Genomic DNA, 21,834 nt, shown 5'->3' with positions numbered 1-21,834 from the left:
CTAAAAAACAGCCTAAACACCTGAGACAATCTTGGTTTGGTAATCAGACATTTTTGAATAAATTAAAACTAATTTCTTATAAAATGTCATAAAACATCACTAGAACAAGTGAAGAGAGAAAAACAACTGGTACACATCTGGAGTACTTGGGCTTTTGATGACTGGCTCTGACACGGGGTGGCTTTAAAGCCTTAATTTATGACTTTAAACTGCTATAAACACAGATGAATGTGTTTTAATAAGTGGTTTTAGCATAATAAGCTCCAAAGTTATAGTTAACGATTGTGGCTTAACCTCCTGAACACGAACGTGCAACCTAATGAGCAGCTTTAGTCGCGTAAACATAAACATGCTTTTAATGGAAGTTTTAATTGTATAAATATGGCTCTGTTTACTCTGCGGTTGTGACAGTTTCTACTGATTCTACCGCTGCTGATGAAGCACAGATCACCCCTTTAATCCCCCACAGCCCCGCACCTCCCACCAATCTCACCTTTAAGTCTGGCTTTTATATTATAACAAACATAACTCATGGGCCAGGCTCATAACATCTCCCTCCTGTGAATGAAGCCCCTTTAATCCTCTTCTGAAGGCGATGTGATGAATTGAATGTTGCAAGGCTAAAAATGAGATAGTTAGCATAGTTTATGTGCACATGTACTCACACAAAGACACCTATCAAATGGGCATGCAGACACAAACCATTATCCATATGCACAGGATCAAACCACATCTGTTCCAGGTTAAGTTTATGTCAAAACACTTTTGCATGAGGTTGGTTCATGTACATCCAGTGATGCATAGCTTTTTTTTTCTCACCACCTCATTTTCTCACCATTATTATTTAACAAAAAAATAGGCCAAAAACACGAATGTGGGCAACACTGAGTACCCACATGAGCTTATAGATCCACCTTTAGAAACAACACCTTGAATACCTTGTTATTTCTTGTGATAGATAGATAGACGGACGGACGGACGGACGGACGGACGGACGGACGGACGGACGGACGGATGGATGGAGGACTAGAGGTCTTGATTCAACATCTCCCAAGATGGACAGCCTAGATCAGAATCCATAACACACAACATTTTAGCTCCAAAAGAGCCCCAGTGGCCTAATGGATAAGGCACTGGCCTCCTAAGCCAGGGATTGTGGGTTCAAGTCCCATCTGGGGTGTATCATTATGTTGTTGATAGATTAAATATGAACAACTAACACATTCCTGCATGAAATGAACCTTTCACATGCCAAACTTCTTCATGACTGAGTACCCACATGTGCCTATAGATCAACACTTTGAATACATTGTTTCCTGTACGATAGATAGATGGAAAGAATATGTACCATTTACACATTGCTGAATTAAATTAACCTTTCACATCAATTCTCAAAATCTCACAATATGACAAGAAACAATTTGACATTTGAACACTGTAGGCTTGGCTCCACAGAAATTAAAGCAGGATGATCAGAGGTCTTGATTCAACATCTCCCAAGATGGACAGCCTAGAAGAGAACATTTTTTCCATTACTCTTTTCCACTTTACCAGGCAAGGTAAGCCAGGGATTGTGGGTTCGAGTCCCATCTGGGGTGTTGCATTATATTGTTACAGTTTTTCACAGTTGCTAATACCCAAAAAGCAAAAATTTGGCACAATTTGCACAACCTTCACTTCATGTACCAATTGCTCGACCCAAGTTGGCACTACTTCACACTCCCTTATCTGCATTAGAGTCTGACTTTCCTTCTTTACACTCTGATGTCAATTACAAATCACCTTGCTGTCAAAACACTACACACAATTTTCGGTTGTTGCACACAGTTCTCAAATAAAATCTCAAAGCATCAAACTACAACACACAAATATTCAAATCTCTAAACTTTCAGGTCTGTTGAGCAATTTGCAGTCAGGACTGCAGTATAAAAGTGCCTACAGTACATTTTCATTGATGAGGTTGGGTTCAACCTCGTGAAGAAGAGGCGCCGGGGCAGAAATGTGATTGGCCAGTGGGCCATTGTTGAGGTCCCCGGCCAGCGTGGTGGCAACATCACGATGAATCATCATGGCATCCTCCACCATCATGCCCACCTAGGGGCCTATAATACTGCCCGTCTCCTTGCCTTCCTGGATGGCCTGCATGACCTGCTAATACCACCTGGTCGGATGGATGTCCCACATCGGATCCATTATATTGTCATCTGGGACAATGTCAGTTTCCATAGGGCTGCTCTAGTGCGTGGGTGGTTCCAGGACCACCCACGCGATTTCTTCTACCTTACTCTCCCTTCCTTAGTCCAATAGAGGAATTGTTTTCAGCATGGAGGTGGAAGGTGTATGAACGGAACCCACAGGGCCGGGTCCCACTGCTCCAGGCCATGGAGGAGGCTTGTGGCGACGTAAGTGTGGAGGCCTGTCAGGGCTTCATTCGCCACTCAAGGCGATTCTTCCAACGCTGCCTAGACAGGGAGCACATTGCTGTGATGTCGATGAGGCCCTCTGGCCTGACAGGAACCGGAGGCATGATGGCTAATTTTTTTTTGTGAGGGGGGGTTACTGTACTGTACTGTTCTGTGTGTGCTAAAATTAAACTTTTTTTGGGTGCATATTTGTGTGCTGTTTTATGTTTGACTATATACTGTAAAAGTAGGCCTACAGACATTTTACAAAAGGAGATAAAGCACATTTTCCAAAGTCATTGTCATTCATATGGTGTGTTCTGTTTCTATAATTGTGTTTTCAGTTTTGCACCTAAGTGTGCTGTAAATGCTTGGTAGTGTGCAGACAAATGCTTAGTTGTGTGTACTCAATGAATGGTATGTGTGTGTCATTTGAAAAAATGGCTGTGTGTACCAAATGAAAACACGAGTTCCATTTTGTGAACAGGTAAGAGATTTGATGGCAAAGAGTCATCTTGCAAAGGGAGTGTCAGGTTTAGCATTTTGTGTGTGAGGTTTTCAGATCTGTGTGTTCAGTTTGAAAAAAGCTGTTATTGTTTTGAGAAATCGGTGTTAACAGTTGTGAAAAACTGTAATAGACAGATAAAATATGTACAACTAACACATTCCTGCATGAAATGAACCTTTCACATAGCAAACTCCTTCATGACTGAGTACCTACATGTGCCTATAGATCAACACTTTGAATAACCAGTTGTTTCCTGGACGATAGAAAGAAAGAATATGTACCCCACATTGCTGCATGAAACCTTTCACCTCAAAATCTCAACATTTTACCCACCACTCTTTCCACTTTCCCATGGACTGGATCTTCACGTTAACATGGATGATTGGTTATGGTTATGGGTCAAGAAAGAGCCCCAGTGGCCTAATGGATAAGGCACTGGCCTCCTAAGCCAGGGATTGTGGGTTCGAGTCCCATCTGGGGTGTGGCGTTATATTGTTGTTGATCACCGAAACATACAATTTGAAGATTAATTCATGGTTGCGGAAATTAACTACGTTTATCTGCATACACTCAACCCTCTGAAATCAAAACAGCCATTTGTGCAGCATGTTCTTATCGTTATTAGTAGGGATGCCCCGATACTGGTCTCAAATTCTCCGATACCACTTCATTGTTGTTGTAGTTACTGATTAGTGATCATCTCTAGGGGGAGATGTTGAGCCGCCCCGCGGCTCCCCGGGTGAGTGTGCAGCCTGGCGGCCGAGTTAGCTGTTCCGGTTATCTACTAGTCGGCAGTGTGGACATATTTCAAAATAAGGGACGACAGAAACAAGGCAGACTGCAAGCTATGTGCTGCTAAGGTGTCAAGAGGAGGAAATGAGAATACGTTGTTTAATACCAGCAACTTGATAAAACATCTCGAGGCGCATCATAAAGCTGAGTATAGAGTTTTCTAATGCTACTGCAAGACCACAACAGCCAACATTAGCTCAGCTTATGTTGGCATTATATTAACATTTAAAAGAGAAAATTGATATAAATACATTTCTAACAAAAATCATGACAAGGGACATATAACCTATCTTGTTCCTTGGGAAACATACAGGCAGAATGAGCTATAAATCTGTACATTCAAGTAATGTGATGCATGTAACGCTTACCTCTGCAGTGTGCACAGCTGAAACAATGACTCACAAGTAAAAAGTGCAAGATAAATCAGGTGTAGTAAAACTACACTTCTGCAGTAAAACTGGCTTCAGATGTCTTCTTGAAGCGGGAGAAATAGTAACCCTGGACACTAAACAAACATCAGCTGTTCCAAAAATCTGGCCCCTACTGGTAAACCTGTGTGAAGTGATTATTAATGCATAACAACTTACTTCTTACTTCATACAAGAACATGCCTTTGCTCTCGTTATTCCTATTTCATTTTTAAGATGCAATATAAATGCCTGTCCCTCATCAAACACATGTTCATTTCAGCCCACACATCAATTTCAGTTCTCTTAAACATCCACGCAAACTCACACAAACCCCTCTTCAGCCTTCAGGCTAATTTCCTATTTCCATGCGGCGCCTCATCCTAATCCTTGGTTTGAGTTGGCTGAAATGGCTCCCTGAAGCTTAACCATACACACACAAACATGGTCTTTCACACACAAATACACACACAAAGAGTGTGACCTTTCTGTCAGCAGCCCCCGGGGAAGCCCACCAGGCCTGTTTAACCTCTGCTCAAAGATTCACATGTGTTGGTGCTGCAGTGTGTTATCAAAGCTTGAATTTGTTTTCACTGATTTTATGAGCGAATACATCAAATAAAGCTCATATTGTTTTCAAGCTCTTACAGTTATTGTGCTAAGGAGAGAGATGGATATGTGTGCATGTATACACTTGCATCTGCTTGCATCAGACTCTTTAATCCCTTGCACAAGCAATATTTAATAGAGTGTGAATATCATGAAGAGTGCGCATATATTTAATGCCGTGCTCATACTGTCCATAGATTTTGGTTTTAAACCAGAGGGTATGTTTTGGTCTCGATCATAGATGAAGATTTTCCTGTCAGACTGCCAAAGCAGAAAGTGTGAGGTTGCCAAGAGAGACGTTTGGTTTTCAAGGCTGAAGTCAAAGGTTGCAGTTCCCGAGCGGACCACCGGAGGTTGCGTACAAAAGAATACAATTTCATTGACACAACTTCATTGTAGATTCTCCGTAGATTTCACATTTGTCAACTGCTCTTTATGGTGAACTTGTATGTGCCTCTTTAAGTAAAGTTAGCTATACATTTTATTAATTATTAATTAGTAGTGTGATGAGGATGCCTCTTGGACGCTTCCCTGGTGGGGTCTTCCGGGCATGTCCCAATAGGAGGAGACCCTGGGGGAGACCCAGGACACGCTGGAGGGACTTGTTGCTCAGCTGGCCTGGGAACGCCTTGGGATCCCCAAGAGATGAGCTAGATGCGTGGGAGAGGGAAGTCTGGGTTTTCCTCCTTAGGCTACTGCCCCTGCGACCCACCCCGGATAAGCAGAAGAAGATGGATAAATGGATGGATAGGGGTGGGGTTTTTTTCGTCTGTGTTGTTGAAACCAGTTATCATCCTGTGAGTTACTTAAGTGCTTAACTCTTTCATTGGAATTTACATCTGAGCTGTGAGTTGAGAGCTAATGGAGCAAAATCTTTCTTATTTTAAAGATAATGCACCTTGTTGTGGTGTTAGTTGTAATAACACTCCACCACAACTGGCTCTGGGTTGGCCTGGAAGGGTCCAAGGGTGAAAGTGGTCCTGGCCGAAGGCTAGCACTCATAGTACCCTCTGCCTGTTGTCAGTGCAGCAGCTACCAAGGATGCCCTAAAAGGATCTGGGTCACAGCTGAACTTTGACCACTGCTGCTGCCAGCATCGTATTATATCAAATCATATAATCAAATCATATCATCGAATCATATCATCGACCATCCAGCTAGCGGTGGATGCTTGCAGTTGGTCCGGCGTAGCTCAGCCAGAGCTGTGGCAGTCGTTGTTTAGATGACATTTCAGTAGACATTGAAAAACCACATTTTTAAGGATGGAAGGATGAATTCAACGCTAACCAATGATACGGACTGAATCTAAGGTGGCATCATGGGTTACCACAAGGTAAGATAGGCTGAAATAATTAGTTTGTGGTAACTGAGGTAAGGTGGGTTGTAACTGTCTGCTAGGCCTGTTTGTTCTGTCCAATTTCTTATTTTTTGGATTGGTAGGCATCATCTCCTGCCTTAAAAACATTAAAAAAAACTGTCTTTAAGCCACTTTTCAGAAACCTTTTTAAGTGATATCACAGAATAATTTTTCCAGTTTTCTTCATACACTGGATGTTGTACAGAACTATTTTGCATAAGCAGATGGTACGAGCCAAGCAAGAATGCCAGCACTAAAACAGATTATTGCAGTGCTTCAAAGGCATTTCTTAAATCAAATGAAAAATCCTGTTTTTGCACATAAGGAAATATACACATAAAAACGCCCACAACCATAAATAGGGCACATAAAATAGGTTTGTCGTCTCTGAAACATAAAAATGGTTTAAATATTCTATTGTGCAGCTTTCTCACTTGGCAAAGTGTTTTTTTTCATGGCAGAAGAGTGAGCAGCTTCTCAGTGTGACACTGTCCATGCTCTCTGCACCGTCAGCGGCAAGAGGAAGGAATTGTGTCATTTATCAAATAGATTCAAAAGGAATTTGTTTTGGTCAGAAACATCAAAGGCCTAAATGCTGTCAGTGGTGAAGCAGAGAAAATTGTGACACCCAGCCTGCCCCAAAAACGAGACAGGGGAAAATATACATACATACATATCCTACATATCAACACACACATATACACACAGTTGGCATTTCACTTTCTGATGCGATAAGTCTTAATCGCAAGTCAATGGAGCCGGCAGGCAGGCAACTGGAGATGGCGGGTGGTAGATCTGACACACACACACACACACACATACACACACACACACACACACACACACACACACACACACACACACACACACACACACACACACACACACACACACACACACACGTTTAGTACCATTCATTCCACAAACGCAGTCCAGTGGTGGGCTCTACAGACTCCCCGGGGACTCACAGATTAGCCCCTGGTCAAAGCCACTAATCCCCCCACATACCTACACTCTTCTCTCTCTCTCTCTCTCTCTCTCTCTCTCTCTCTCTCTCTCTCTCTCTCTCTCACACACACACACACACACACACACACACACACACACACACACACATACGCATGTTTTTATGAAATATAAGGACGTATGTCAAAAATAGGACAAATGGGTACGCGCCTTTCCAAAGGTTCTAGAGGCCCGAGCATCAAATGGGTTTCTACCCATGGTTCCAGGAAAATCTTCATCCATTGAGATTTTAGCTCAAGCTATATTTTGGTCAAATCTGATTTGTTTGTGACTTATAGGGACATTGTCTGGTTTATGTGACTTATGAGGGCTATAACCTCTCACACAGTTATTTCACATATAAGTGAATTAAGAGGTCCAGAGATACACACAATATTTTCCAGTATATGTGACTTATGAAGACCAAATAACGACAGTGTCAGTATTTGCAACCTGGTTTGTTAGAAATATCTGCATAATAAGCACAGTGTGTATTCATCACACTCACCAGTCAAGTAAAATCTGAAATAAATCAGATGTTCATGTTATTCCAAAACAGTAAAACTGACTGTTCAGGAACTTAAAAGATACATAGTTAAATAAATATGGTACATCTATTATTTAATTCTTATTGCACAGCATTAATTAATTTTGTAAATGGCATTCATGTGGAAAGAGAGGGGGAAAAAAACAAAACACTGACTTTCTTGATTTGTTTCTTTTTTTAATTGCTGGCAACAAATGTAAAGTCAAGCATGAGGTTTCTTGAACGTTTTTTTCTTGTTAAAGAATTAATACAAATTCAATTAATAAATAAATAAAGTTAAAACACTGTTTATGAAACTAAATGGAATGTTTATATGGGTTGGCTGAAAAAAAAGCGTCATATTTACTCAAATTAAACTTGTGATTCCCATTACACAGGATTTGGTGATAAAAGTCTTGAAACCACATTTACATCAAGCCAACAACAAAGCAATCTTGAAAACGTGCTGATAACTGTAACAGTAAAATGGAGGCAGGCATCACAGTCCCTTTTACCTGTTACTTTGCAGTTTGTTATGAATGTAACATGTGCCCTTCGTCAACCTTCACTTCATCATCTGTCCACTTGCTTTTCACCTTCCCAGCTGTTATACATACAAACAAAATAAAATATCTTTACTGAAGAATAATAATGATGAAAAATGTTTAATATAAGATATTATACACAGAAATGTGAATATAAAATGCTTTTATTACCTTGATTTTCATTGGAGTACTTCAAAGAAGATGTACCCACATTAACTGCTGTATCCTGCTATGAATCTGAGAAGATGGAGTATGTATCATGATAAATATACACATATCTTTAAAAATAATACTATTTTAACAACACATACAACTATTCAACTATTTTGTTCATTACATTCACCATATTTGGGTGTATTTCATATTTTACCAATTGTTGGTTCAGTGCTAACAATGGTTTCAGTCGACGTGTGACTGAACCAAAACTGCTGAGAGCAGCAAAATATAGCCTTGGCCCGACTAATTGAACAGACTGGCACTCTGCAACAAAAAGATGAAGACTGACCTTAATAATGATTTTGTCTACTCGAATCACAAGAATGAATCAGCCTTTATGCCTTAAAATGATTATGCTTTCTTTGTTTCATTGTCATTCTGCATCGAGACGCCTGATGTATATTTTGACCCTTTTGCATGCAACTGTTTAATTAAATCTACTGAAATCTGGATCATCTCTCATTGGTGATTCTAAATTGCCCGTAGGTGTGAGCGTGAGTGTGCATGGTTTGTGTGTTTATTTGTGGCCCTGCGATGGACTGGTGACCTGTCCAGGGTGAACCCCTGTCTCTCACCTGAAATGAGCTGGGATAGGCTCCAGCAGACCCCCGGGTATAGATAATGGATGGATCTCTCAAGTCTTATTTTTTGTAACTTAGACCCTCAGTTTCAGTCCAGTTATTTACCTATTTGGAGAGAATATATATCAAAGAGTGTTTAATAGGATTTTTCCATGACAGAGGCTATAGAAGTGATTTGGAACAGCTGGTGCATTACATGTGTTCTGTCCCCTTTTTAACTCCACCTTCCCCATTCTAGATTGGACATCACAGAGCCTGATGACATCACAAACAATAGAACAAAGGATGTATGTTTGATAATTTTCTTCACAAGCCTTTTAGACTTCCTACGACACACATCACGGTTTTACCAAAAACTTCAAGAGTCATACCAAACTACTTTCTAACGATAGTTTTAAATCATCTTATTGGAAAAAAACAACCATAACAATGAGTGGCACCGAAGCCTCTTCAAGTAAACGTCTGTGGAGCGATGTGGTGGTGTCTGCTGCTCAGAAGCAGCACTGTAAAGGTTTACCCACCAATGAGCAACCCCGCTTAGGATACGTCAAAAGACAGGGAACACAAAACAGGAATTATCCTCAGACACAGTCAAATCGCAAACAGGTTTTTGATCCAAAAAGGACTGCTCGAGGGTTTGTGAAGAAGCACTGTATGCCCTTCCAGGCATCTACCACTCACAACTTGGAGAACAAGGGAAATTACAACATCCACGATTCTGCAAGTGGTCCAAGAAAAATGAATGAACCATTAGATGAGATGAAGATGTTTAAGGACAAGCTGGAGAAAAAGGATTTTTTTCTTGCTCAGGAAAAGTACTTTAAGGAAGCAGCAGAGAAAGATTCCCTTGCATATTTGAAAAAAATAAAAGAAGCTGAAACTCATTTGGAGGCTGAACGCCAGCTCACACTGGTCTATGAAGAAGAGCTCATTCAGTGCAAAGGCATTATTGAGGATCTACATCAGTCCTCCAAAACGCTTGAGGAAGAAGACGGTAAGGTTAAGAGTAAACCTGCAGAGGCCCATAAGTCAGTCCTAGATGAAATAGAAAACTTAAAAAAGCAACTTGAAGAAGAAACCAGCTCTAATCTTGATATGATCTCTAAACTGGAGGCACAGGAAACAGTTAAACAAAGTGTAGAGTTCAAGTTTGCAGAGCTCACAGAGCAACTGAAGTCTGTCCTGGAAACCTTTGAGTCTTCTGCAACAGAAAACATCTCAGAAATGATGAGTGTCTCATCTCAAACTGATGATGGTGATTTTGAAAATGTCTCTAAACAAAAGAAGCTCTCAAATCCCAGCAGAAGTCCATGATGAAGTCCCTAAATCAGAGGATTTTCTTCCAAACAGGAACCATGTGGTCGCAGAAATATTGGTTGAACAAACAGAACCTTCAGAACCAGGGTTTCAAAACAAAATGAGGTTTCTGAACAAAAAGCAAAGAAGCGTAGATGCAGAAAGAAGAAAAAGTCAGGAAAATCTGAGGATGCTAATCGGGTCATTCAACACCTCCCTCAACCAGAAGAATGTACGGTATACCAAAAGCACACTTGATGATTTCACAAGAGTCGGCTAAAAAAGAGGGGGTTTCAGAACCACAGGGGGTCTCTGAGCTGGTGAGGGCCCAATGAGAAGGAATTGGTCTCCAAACCGGAAGACGACTTTCAACAGGAAACAGATAAAGCGTCACCAATGGAGCCTGGACCCGAGAAGGGTAAAATGTTAGAACTCTATGAAAAAAGTAACCAGTCTGAGGTCAGTGATAACTTGGCTGCAAAAGTGGGAGAAACTCAGCCAGAGGAGTTGTCTAAATCAGTACCAACCACTGAAACCCAATTGGTCTCAGAACAGGATGGGGTTGCTGAACAAAACGCAAATAAGCAGAGACGTAGAAAGAAGAACGGGTCAGTATTTACTGGGAATATGAAACAATTTGAAGTCATTGAAGAACTCCCTGAACCGCAGGATGCTGTCATAAAAGAGGACTGCAAAATGGTATAATCCTTCTCTGTGGAGGCGATTTAAGAAATTCCTCACCCCAGCATGTCTGCGCCAGTATAAGCACAAGGAGACAGTCCAAGATCCAGAGTGAGCACAAGAACAAACAGGTTGTCACGAAGTAAACAACAATAACAAGATGAAGAGCATTGCAGAGGTTTATATTCACGTTCAGTAAAGGTTTTGGGTTTCCTCCGGGTGCTCCGGTTTCCTCCCATTAACTTTTACTTGCAATTTGACATATATATTAAACACTCAACCAATTCAATCAACCTGAACATTCAGATATTCAAGAAATCAGTCCATTCTCAATAAGTAATAAATAAAAGGAGTTAAAATCAACAGTTTTTTCATCAATCTTTCCATCATACTGTGAGACTGTGATGGTCTTGATTGGCGAGAAGGTGACATATGTACAAATTATTTGCTCCATTGTGTCTTTTTTTTGTGAAGTCATTCCTCTAAATACTGGTCATGTACATGGAGAAATCCATGTTCAACATTTATTTATTACATTTTAATAAGATAGACTTGGATACAGAACAAATAGTTTAAAGGAGCATGAGGCAGGATTGAGGCAGGATTTATGAAAAAAATTCGTATACGTTTTAAGTTTTCTAGTAATAATGTCAGATGAAGCGTTCCAAACCAAAACGAATGAGCCCTCTAGTGTATCTCTCCGTTGCCTTGAACAGGCTGTGTGCTGCAAAATGTGCTGCAATTCGGACTCCGAATTTCCCTCGCTGGGCGGCGGATGTGACGTCACATGACGCTGCATGCACGTTCTCCCCGTTCTCCCGTGCCGGCTTCGCTGTTGGCTGCAGTACCCCCCGACGGCCGTCGTGGTGAAGGGTGGCGCTAGAGAGTCTCATTTCTTAAAAGGAGCCTCAAGCTCCTTTAATTAAAGGAATGTATCAAAATTCTGTTTTGACCTCTCAATGAAATAATCAACACAATGGCAGCAGTGAAGCACAAAAATAGTGTGGTAAGATAATGGCTCTTTTAAGGTTTAGATTTCTTGTCATCCGTGCATTTATCACAGACATTTATTGTTCATAATGTTTTAAAATAACGATATTTGATACAAATTTAAAATGTATTTGTGCATATTTTTTGGTGTCATATACATTTCAAGGTTGGACCAAAGGTTGGGTTTACTAACTTTACTAACCTTTATAAAATCTCCAGTTTTATAGCATAGACTCTAGAGTGTATTCATATTGCCAACTCATCCCCAGTGTAAATAGCAAAACAAAAATTAGAAGGAGAGTTCAATAATTATCAGGACCAATCAGAAAAAGACACTGTGAATATTCATGAGGTCTTGCTAATACACAACCTGCCATAGGGGGCGCTGTGTCGATACACATATTATACACAAAATCAGGTTTATAAGTATTAAATGGGCATCTTGTTTTGTTTTTTTGCATATTTAGGATTAGTGGACCAATAGAAACAATTCTACATTTTTAGAATTTTATCAGAATTAGCAGGACACTGTTCCTGTCTTGTTAATACAAAATGTTCTTCTAGTGTGGTGTGTATTCTGACCAATTGTCCTGCATTTGTTTTAACATGTACAGTACCAATGCGTGCACACACACACACACACACAGAGCAAAAACTATATTGAATGATATCAACTGGCAAAGCTAAAAGTCAAGTTAGCATTAATGTGTCTGAGTGTTAAACAAAATAAATGTGGGTGGAAGAGTTTAAAGAAGCAACTCGTACTGGAGTGAGTCACTCTCAATCCTCCAGGGATGGCTGCAGAAATCTGCTGAGCAAACGGTGCGGTCAGCTCTGTTCAACCACGCTGCTCCTTCAGGAACATCTGGGGAAAGTTTCAAGGCTGCAGTCCATGTGTGAAAGCGGCGTGAGCTAATGGTGTTTACTTATTTTTTTAATAAAAGTTGTTTTTTATTAAGTCTTCTTTTAAATAATATCTAATACTGACTGTATACTATGACTTACACAGATCTTACACTGAACCTGAATACACATACAATTCTGCAAAAATACAATGCATGTTTTTTTCAAACTGTTGATTTTTTTTCTATACTATTGCATCTGCACAATGAACATGTGCTTCTCTGAAGTTTAAACTGTGCACTAAGTGCAGGCAACAGCTACTGTTTGTTTCACCACAGGATTGAAATCTAGTCCCTTGTTTCCTCTATGAGATAAAAATAAGGTCACTGAATAAATGTCCTTATCATCAGATGAATAAAATGTACATTTACATTTTGCAATAATAGTACCTTTATAAAAAGTGACAAGGAATTCATAAACATGTAATAAGAAACAAATACACAAATACATAACAAATACAGCGCCACCCATTTTTACAGGGTTATCACACATGATGGCTCACTTTGGTAATGTTTTGTTTTCTCTGTATGAATATCCTACATAACCCTCCTAAAAGAGTTTTTCACAACCCATTTAATTAACCCCAGCCTTGTTTTTTTTAGCCTTGTGGCTCCAAAAGTTAAGTTTGTAATAAGCTGCTTGACAACGAGCCTCAGGGCTCAGCTTTATGGAGCACTTTATTTCAACCACCTACCTAATTTCAGTGCAGTTGATAAATGTTTGCTGCCTGCGAACACAATCTGTCTTGCAGGTAAATTACCTCCACAATGTACGTAGTTGTCAAAACCAGTCAATACTGTTTAAACATAATTTCTTGGAGCGGGGGTTCCCAACAGCCAAACATATTTCAAAAAGGAAAAAAAGAAATAGTGTTAATACCCTCTCAACAAAAGTTAGTCCAGTGTTTGCCTTCATTTGCTATTGTTTTGATACAAATCATCACATGAAAAATATATAAACTTTAACTGCTACAATTTCTTCTATTATGTTCCCTAGCAGAGCGACCATCAATGGAGTCTCATTCTAACCGGTCGGTGAAACGTGAAGAGGATCAGCTTTAACATGGTACAGCACGTAGACGGGATGAAGAATGAGAACGGTGAGCAAGAGGTGAAGGGGTTCGTCTCCAGAGGATTCACTGAAAAACCTCAGATTTACCTTTTAACCTTTCTGTTCCCTCTGTAATCCGAAGAAAACCCTGCTGGGAACAGGAAAAATTCTAGATGCTCTCTGCATTTTGGTTCTGTCCTGAGCAACACATCAGTGTATTGTCAAGGCTCTGCAGGAATCAGGTCAGGCTAAAATCCATTTTGGGTTGGTGAAGCAGATTAAATGTCGGTTCATTTGAAAACTAATAGATAAAAGGAATGATGTTTTCATCTAAACTTAGCGACCATGGACAAAGTATGTAAAACTGAGCAAAAATAATGCTTATTTTTCTATGGTTATAACAATTAATAGAACGTTGTTGGAGGATATTTATGAGATTTTTTCAAAAATTGACACTATTGCCTGAGGTCTGCGACTTAATTTTGGCAAAATACCACAATGATAAAGTACAACAACTTTATCGTTCACCATGTCTTTACAGCTCTGTTCACAGCAACAAGTTATGTACTGCTCATCGAATTACTTAGTTTTAAAACTTTCCAAACTAGGGATGCCCCGATACCGTTTTTTTCACCCCGAGTACGAGTACGAGTATTTTAATTTGTGTACTCGCCGATACCGAGTACCGATACGATACTTCTACCACAAAAATAACTAGGCTATAAATGCAAATGAAAAATGCAATGAATTCGAAAACAGGTTTTATTTGCAACAGATAAATTCAATAAAAATAAATAAAATGAGTAGAATAACTATTTTAAACAAAACTCAGCAGGCTCCGCTGCACGGTGGAGCTGGGAGCGCAGCCCCCCGGCCACGCGCCACGCCGACAGCCCGCTGAGTTCCAACAACGCCTGTGGGTTGTCTATTTCCATTGTCTGTCGCTTTTGCAGAACCTGAGCTAATGTTGGCTGCTCAGTATACTCTTTATGCTTTATGATGCGCCTTAAGATGTTTTATCAATTTGCTGGTATTAAACGACGTACATGTATTCTCCTTTCCTCCTCTTGACACCTTAGCAGCACGTAGCTTGCAGTCTGCCTTGTTTCTGTCGTCCCTTATTTTGAAATATGTCCACACTGCTGACATCCGGTTTTCATTAATTGTCGCTATCTTGCCTGAAACGGTGCTGCCAGTCTCACTCATGGATATCACTCTCTTCTCATCACCACACTGAGGTTAGCAGACTAGCGGCTAACCAGAACAGCTGGCTGAGCAGCGGCGGCTCGACAGCTGCTCAGCCTCCAGGCTGCACAGTAACCCAGGGAGCCGCGGGGCGGCTCAACATGTCCCCCTAGAGTCACTAATCAGTAACTACAACAACAATGAAGTGGTATCGGACAATTTTTGCGAGTACGAGTATATGAGAGCAGTATCGGCCCCGATACCGATACCAGTATCGGTATCGGGGCATCCCTATTCCAAACCACAGAGTTGTGCTGAGATAGACAAGACCCAAATGCAGGAGGTGAGGCAGCAGGCATTTCAAAACAAAAGTATTTCATTTTGCAAAAATCGCTGCCAAGCTGGAATCCAAAAAGTTAATCCAAGATGCAGCCAACATATAATACATTGCTGCATGAAATGAACCTTTCACATCCCAAACTTCTTCATGACATTGACATTAATTCTCATAATCCTTCAATATAACAAGAAACAATTTGACAATTGAACACTGTAGGTTTGGTTCCACAGAAATTAAAGCAGGATGACCAGAGGTCTTGATTCAACATCTCCCAAGATGGACAGCCTAGAACAGAACATTTTATCCACCACTCCTTTCCACTTTACCATGCACTGGATGTTCACATCAACATACATGGTTGGTCAGAGCATCATAAAACAGCCCCAGTGGCCTAATGGATAAGGCACTGGCCTCCTAAGCCAGGGATTGTGGGTTCAAGTCCCATCTGGGGTGTTACATTATATTGTTAATAGATAGATAAAATATGTACAACTTACACATTGCTGCATGAAATGGACCTTTCACATCCCAAACTACTTAATGACTGAGTACCCACATGATCCTATAGATCAATCTTTAAAAACAACACTTTGAATACATTGTTTCCTGTACGATAGATAGAAAGGATATGTACCACTTACACATTGCTGCATGAAATGAACCTTTCACATCCCGAACCTTTTCATGACCTTTTCATTTTCAAAATCTCACAATTTGACATTTGATTACTGTAGGTTTGGCTCCACAGAAATTAAAGCAGGGTGACCAGAGGTCTTGATTCAACATCTCCCAAGATGGACAGCCTAGATCAGAACCCATAACACACAACATTTTACCCACCGCTCATTTCCACCTCACCATGGATTGGATCTTCACGTTAACATGGATGATTGGTCAGACAATCATGAAACAGCCCCAGTGGCCTAATGGATAAGGCACTGGCCTCCTAAGCCAGAGATTGTGGGTTCGAGTCCCATCTGGGGTGTTGTCTTATATTGCGTACACTCAACACTTTGAAATCAAAACAGCCATTTGTGCAGCATGTTCTTACAGTTATTAGTGATGCTCCTTCACACCAGTAAGGTTAATGGGTTTCATTCCTTCCTGATAAAAGCATCAGCAATAATAGCGTCCTCTTCTTTTTATGTCTGTTTGTCTCATGTTGGAATGTCTGTCTTTTCTTACTGCAACACATTTCACCCCTAAGACACATCAATCAAACATCACAGTAGTCACCACACTACACACAGCACCTATCACTGTCTTATCTTTCCAGCAGTGTTGTCCTTTCCTGTTTCACTTTGGTCCTCTCTGTCAGAATATGGAATCCAAATATAAATAAAATATGTTAGACTAGACTGTTTTCAGAGGGTTCACAGAAAAACCTCTTATTTACCTTTTAAACTTTCTGTTTCCTCTGTAATCAGAAGAAAACCCTGCTGAGAACAGGAAAGATGCAGGAATCAGGTCAGGCTAAAATCCGTGTTGGGCTGGTGAAGCAGATTAAATGTCGGCTCATTTGAAAACTAATAGATAAAAGGAATTATGTTTTCATTTAAACTTAGCAACCATGGACAAAGTATGAAAACTGAGCAAAAATAATGCTTCTTTTCCTAACAATTAATAGAATGTTGTTGGAGGATAGTTATGAGATTTTTTTCAAAAATGTACACTATTGCCTGAGGTCTGCGACTTCATTTTGGCAAAATACCACAATGATAAAGTACAACAACTTTATTGTTCACCATGTCTTTACAGCTTTGTTCACAGCAGCCAGAACGGCTCATTGATTTACTTAGTTTTAAAACTTTCCAACCCCTGAGTTTTGCTGAGTTAGAATTTTGATTTAGAAGTCACTTCCCAAATGTATGCGATTGTAGATATGTCATGTGGCGAGTCGAGCAGGACCCAAATGCAGGAGGTGAGGCAACAGGAATTTGAAAAACAAAAGTATTTCATTTCAAAAGCGCTGCTAAACAGGAATCCAAAATGCCGCCTAAAAAAATGAGGACCCATTCTTTCAAAATAAAACAGGAAACGGGTCACAAACAAAACCAAAACTTAACAAAATGACTCAACTCAACCCCAATAATCCTACATCATATCAATGTATTCATTTTCCAAAATAAAACGTCTTTAACCCTGACAGTATAAATAGAGAGATGCACATGTTTTGGCACCAAAATTTCAACATATGAGCTGAAGAACAAGAACGGGCCAAAATTATGTCAAAACACAAAGTTGTTTTTAGTTTGGTTTAATTAGTTTCTCATATTATTATTCTACAAGCTAATAATGAATCATAGGCATTATTTTTCCAACCATTGCTTCTGCAGTCTGGATTTTGTCTAATATTTTATGGCAGTATAATTTGCCAGGTGATGTTATTAATATTGGCTTGTATTGTATTTATCTAAATGTTACATAATAAATTATACAGTACATACAACTGAAAAGGTGTAAACTGTTTGGAAAAGTTATGGGTGCAAAGCTAATGTATCAGTACACTAGAGCTGGAAATGTCCTGTACACTTTAAGACATGCAGCGCTCCACTGTTGTTGCACTCAAGAATATGAAGTTGGACTAGATTGTATACAGCCACCGATTGACTCTGAGCGAATCTCACTGTAGTGAAACTTCCTTTGTTTGTGTGTTGTCAGTTCATGCAAATTCGAAGGGTTTTATGATATGATCAGACTCCAAACAAAAGTGTGACGGTGAAGAAATGTAGCACTGCAAGAAGAAATGTGATTATACTAAGTGGTTTAGAAAGAGCTTGTAGGCTGTAGAACACACAAGAGATAAACAGGAAAGTCTGGGTCCCACGTCCGGTCTCGTAGTGGTTTTGCTCCGTCCTCAGCGTGACCTCTGGTGCCACCCGGGGCGTTTCAGAGCGCTACTTGCTCAGCTAAAATCCTGAGATTATGAGTTTACCCAAAGGTTTCGCCGTCATGTGATAATCGCTGTAATCTGCTTCTTAAAGACATATTTCTCACCATGTCCTTTCAGATCTTACCATTTTCAAAAGGATGGGTGGAGTCAAGTACAATGTTCTTTTAACGTGTTGTTGATCTTCAACTCGAGGCCTGCTCGTGGTGTTTTCATTTTGAATATTGACCGACTCTCCATACCAATCTTGTGTCTCACTACCTACCAACTTGATCTGCCGCGTGCAAGAAGATGTGGCTTTGCAGCATTCAGAAATAAATCATCCTTAGCAGAGCAGAGTGGACCACAGCTTCTAGGATGCTTGAAACTGCATCAATGCGCTCCTGGACGGTCCAGTCTCATCAACTAGAATCTCCATAGATTAATTAGATGTCCTTATTGTCAAAACACAAGAGCTATGAGCCGCTGCGTCTGCACGGGCCACCATCTTGGATCAAGCTTGCTGAGAAGCAAACATTTACATAGTGGAGGATATGTGATGCAAACTGAGTGAAATTAAGTGCCTAGTGAATCTATTTTCTCACAATATGCGTGCCAAACAACAAATGTGCTTTGTGTATCTCATAAAATGGCTGTACTTCTAGTGAACTGCGTGTGCTGTGTAAAACCCAGTTTGACGAGCGTCTCCGGAAGTGTCCTCATGTTTATAAGAGCCTCGACATGAAGAAATATAACGCTCGATTCCACGGACAGTGAAAAGTTTACTAGAAGTGCGCTTCATTCTGCCAGATGGCTCAACAACTTCTAATCACTCCCCTGCTACAACTTTACCACAAGTATCTGATGGTTTTTAAGTGACTAAGCTGTCTGCGCCGTAACTAAGACGAGGTCGCAAAGTCAAAGGTTAAACCCACACCGATTCCAACTGGGAGATTCAGTTTCCAAAGGTGTGTGTGCATGTTTGTGTGTGTGCGTGTGTGTGTGTGTGTGTGTGTATGTGTGTGTATTTTTGTGTGTGTGCGTGCGCTTGCACACACCTTGTTTAGCCAATCCACCCCTCCATAAAAATTACTTTCCTCCCGCTGACCACCAAGTTAATATCCTGTGTGGTTTGATGTATTACTTTTCAGATTTTTTCTTCATTTCTTCTCTCCCTTTACATTTACCAAAGTATTTACCCTTTCCGTGTGCATTATAAAGGTTAGTGATTTTTTTTTTCTTCTACTTGAATAGTTATCTTCTTTTCTCTCTCCATCTCCCTGTAGCTTTCCTTTCTTTTAAAGAGCACCTTTCAGCCACTTACGGACTCAATCACCCAGACCTACTGTCAGATCCTCTAATGTCAGCTGGCTTTAAATCCAGTGCTAAACTAAGAGCAGATTACACTGCAGCTCTTAAATCAGCGAGATGAAGAGAAAAAGGAACAAGAGCCTGGCCACTTTTAAAGGATTATCAGTTTTAACCCCTAAAGAAAGAAAAGGATACTTTGCCAATTTAAAAGGATTAGGCCTACCTTTCTGCCTTGGAAATTGGACAACAGTGAAGAGGAGGAGAGCAAGAATCTCTCCCTTTTACCAGGATTATAGTAGTATTTCACCTCGTCGGTGGCCTGCAGGTGGTCCTTTTGGAAAACAACTGATTTCTTGAGCTTTGTGTCCACAACTCCGGTTCCACAAGAGTTGGGACACTAATATGTGTGTCTGTATGTTGGATGCAATGATTTACAAATCTCATAAACCCATATTTTATGCTCAATAAACCATTGACAATTTAACATGCAATCTTAAGGGAAAAAAGGTAATTTTGAATTTGATGGCAAAATTGTGATATGGTGAGTTTTACTCCTGTGTAACACCGCCTCTTCTTCTAACAATACTCCACATAAGTCTAAACTGAGGTCAGTTCTTGGACTTTTGGGTTGAAGTTATGAGCTGCTCAACAATCCTGGTTCATATTTGTCTCTTTTTTCTTAATGTTCTTTTTTATTTTATTTCCGAGATGCACCAAATGTATTCACTTAGTAAAAAGACGCAGTATGTGGTTTAGCATCATCGCTGAATAAAAAAACAAGACGTTGTCTGGGTGGGAGTGTACATTTCTCCAATGTATACCTCCAATTTCTTTTCCGAATGTGCAGCGCTGCAGGCTTTTAAACTAAGTTGTCAAGTTTTCCAGGGGATGAACCTAAATACAGTGGAGCAGACACAGGAGAGATCAATAATGAAGACTTGGCAGAAAAGAACAATTCTTTCAAAATAAAACAGGGAGTCAAGTAAACAAAACACAAAAAACACAAACACTCTTTAGGAAGCACAGGTTACAAGACTAAAGCGTCACCATACAAGGCTGTAAGAGACAACAAAATCAAAGATCAAAACCTCAAAACAACAAATGAGCTCTGATAACGAGCCAACTGGGATCTGTGCTCTCTGGTCTGGATGATTGGTATTCATGGTGTCCAAAAAGTGACCACAGGACAGTTTTCGCTTTACTTCAGTACCCTTTAAATGGTCACATATGTCTTCTTTGCATGAGAATGCTTTAACCTGCATGGGTGGATGTTCTTGGAGATTTCCAGAAAAACCTTTTGTAATGTTCTCTACAGAATCGTGTCAGTTTTAATGGGTTTCTGTCTCAGAGTCTGAAGGTCAAAGGTATTAAAAACTGAACTCTGTGTTTTACAGTTTTACACTGAGGAACATTATTCTGAAATTATTGCACATTGTAGATAGTTTTTCACAGGTGAACCTCTGAGAGGCTCCTCCTCTGTAAGAAGCTCTTCTTTTAGACCCAGTCATGTTGCTGACCTGATTCAGTTAAAAAAATGTACCAGTTCATTTTCCAGTCTTTTGTTGACTATGTTCCAACTTTTCTGTGACTTGTTTCTGTCATCAAATTAAAAAAAAGCTTTTTTTTCATGCAACAGTAAATTGTGTCATTTTTTAACATTTGATATGTTTTTTTTAATATTCGAATGTAAATAAAATATATGTTGATGAGCAATCGTATTGCTTTTATAATGTAAAAATGACAAATATGACAAAAAAAAACTATCATTACAAAATACACAGCTACTCATGTTCATGACCTAACCCTTTTCGGAAAGGTTCTTGAACATAGATTATATTAGAAAAATCCCCCTGCCACCTTTTTATCTCTTTGAACGTGATATATATATATATTTTTTAAACCCGAACTGTCACTGAAATAAAATGAACAGCAGCTCGGCTCCCTGCAGTTCCAGTTTGAGGTGAAGAGTTTGGAAGAACTCCCACCGAACATCCATTCATCCCCTGCCAGAGGATCTAAAGCTCACTGGGTGACTTCCATTTGTGCAATCTCAACCAAGTGCTAGCTTCATTTTGCAGTCGAAATAGCAGGTGTGGCAGGAAAAGTTTTGGTTGGCAGCAGTAACTTTGTGGTTGCCTGGGCAACTAGATACTTGAGCTCACTGAAGCAGGACGGACAGATGAGCAGATACCAGACTCTGTTGCATCCTTGTAGACAGCTGGTACATGAGCCAAGGATCGAGATGTGTCACCATGACTTGA

At 40.1% G+C, this 21,834-nt stretch overlaps 4 non-coding genes across 4 annotated transcripts; all 4 read left to right on the top strand.

The window, feature by feature from the left end:
* The first annotated feature begins 1,107 nt into the window (after positions 1 to 1,107).
* Positions 1,108 to 1,180, top strand: trnar-ccu (transfer RNA arginine (anticodon CCU)). Its single transcript has one exon. It is a non-coding gene; the product is annotated as a tRNA-Arg (tRNA).
* A 2,139-nt stretch (positions 1,181 to 3,319) lies between these two features.
* trnar-ccu (transfer RNA arginine (anticodon CCU)) lies at positions 3,320 to 3,392 on the top strand. The gene has a single exon. It is a non-coding gene; the product is annotated as a tRNA-Arg (tRNA).
* Positions 3,393 to 15,773: 12,381 nt separating this feature from the next.
* On the top strand, positions 15,774 to 15,846 carry trnar-ccu (transfer RNA arginine (anticodon CCU)). Its single transcript has one exon. It is a non-coding gene; the product is annotated as a tRNA-Arg (tRNA).
* Positions 15,847 to 16,305: 459 nt separating this feature from the next.
* trnar-ccu (transfer RNA arginine (anticodon CCU)) lies at positions 16,306 to 16,378 on the top strand. Its single transcript has one exon. It is a non-coding gene; the product is annotated as a tRNA-Arg (tRNA).
* The last annotated feature ends 5,456 nt before the right edge of the window (positions 16,379 to 21,834 follow it).

Source organism: Cololabis saira, chromosome 12, assembly GCF_033807715.1.
Source record: "Cololabis saira isolate AMF1-May2022 chromosome 12, fColSai1.1, whole genome shotgun sequence".
In the NCBI taxonomy this organism is placed as follows: Eukaryota; Metazoa; Chordata; class Actinopteri; order Beloniformes; family Belonidae; genus Cololabis; species Cololabis saira.
The sequence above is the reverse complement of the archived record's forward strand: the minus strand, read 5'-3'. Positions and strand labels throughout refer to the sequence as shown.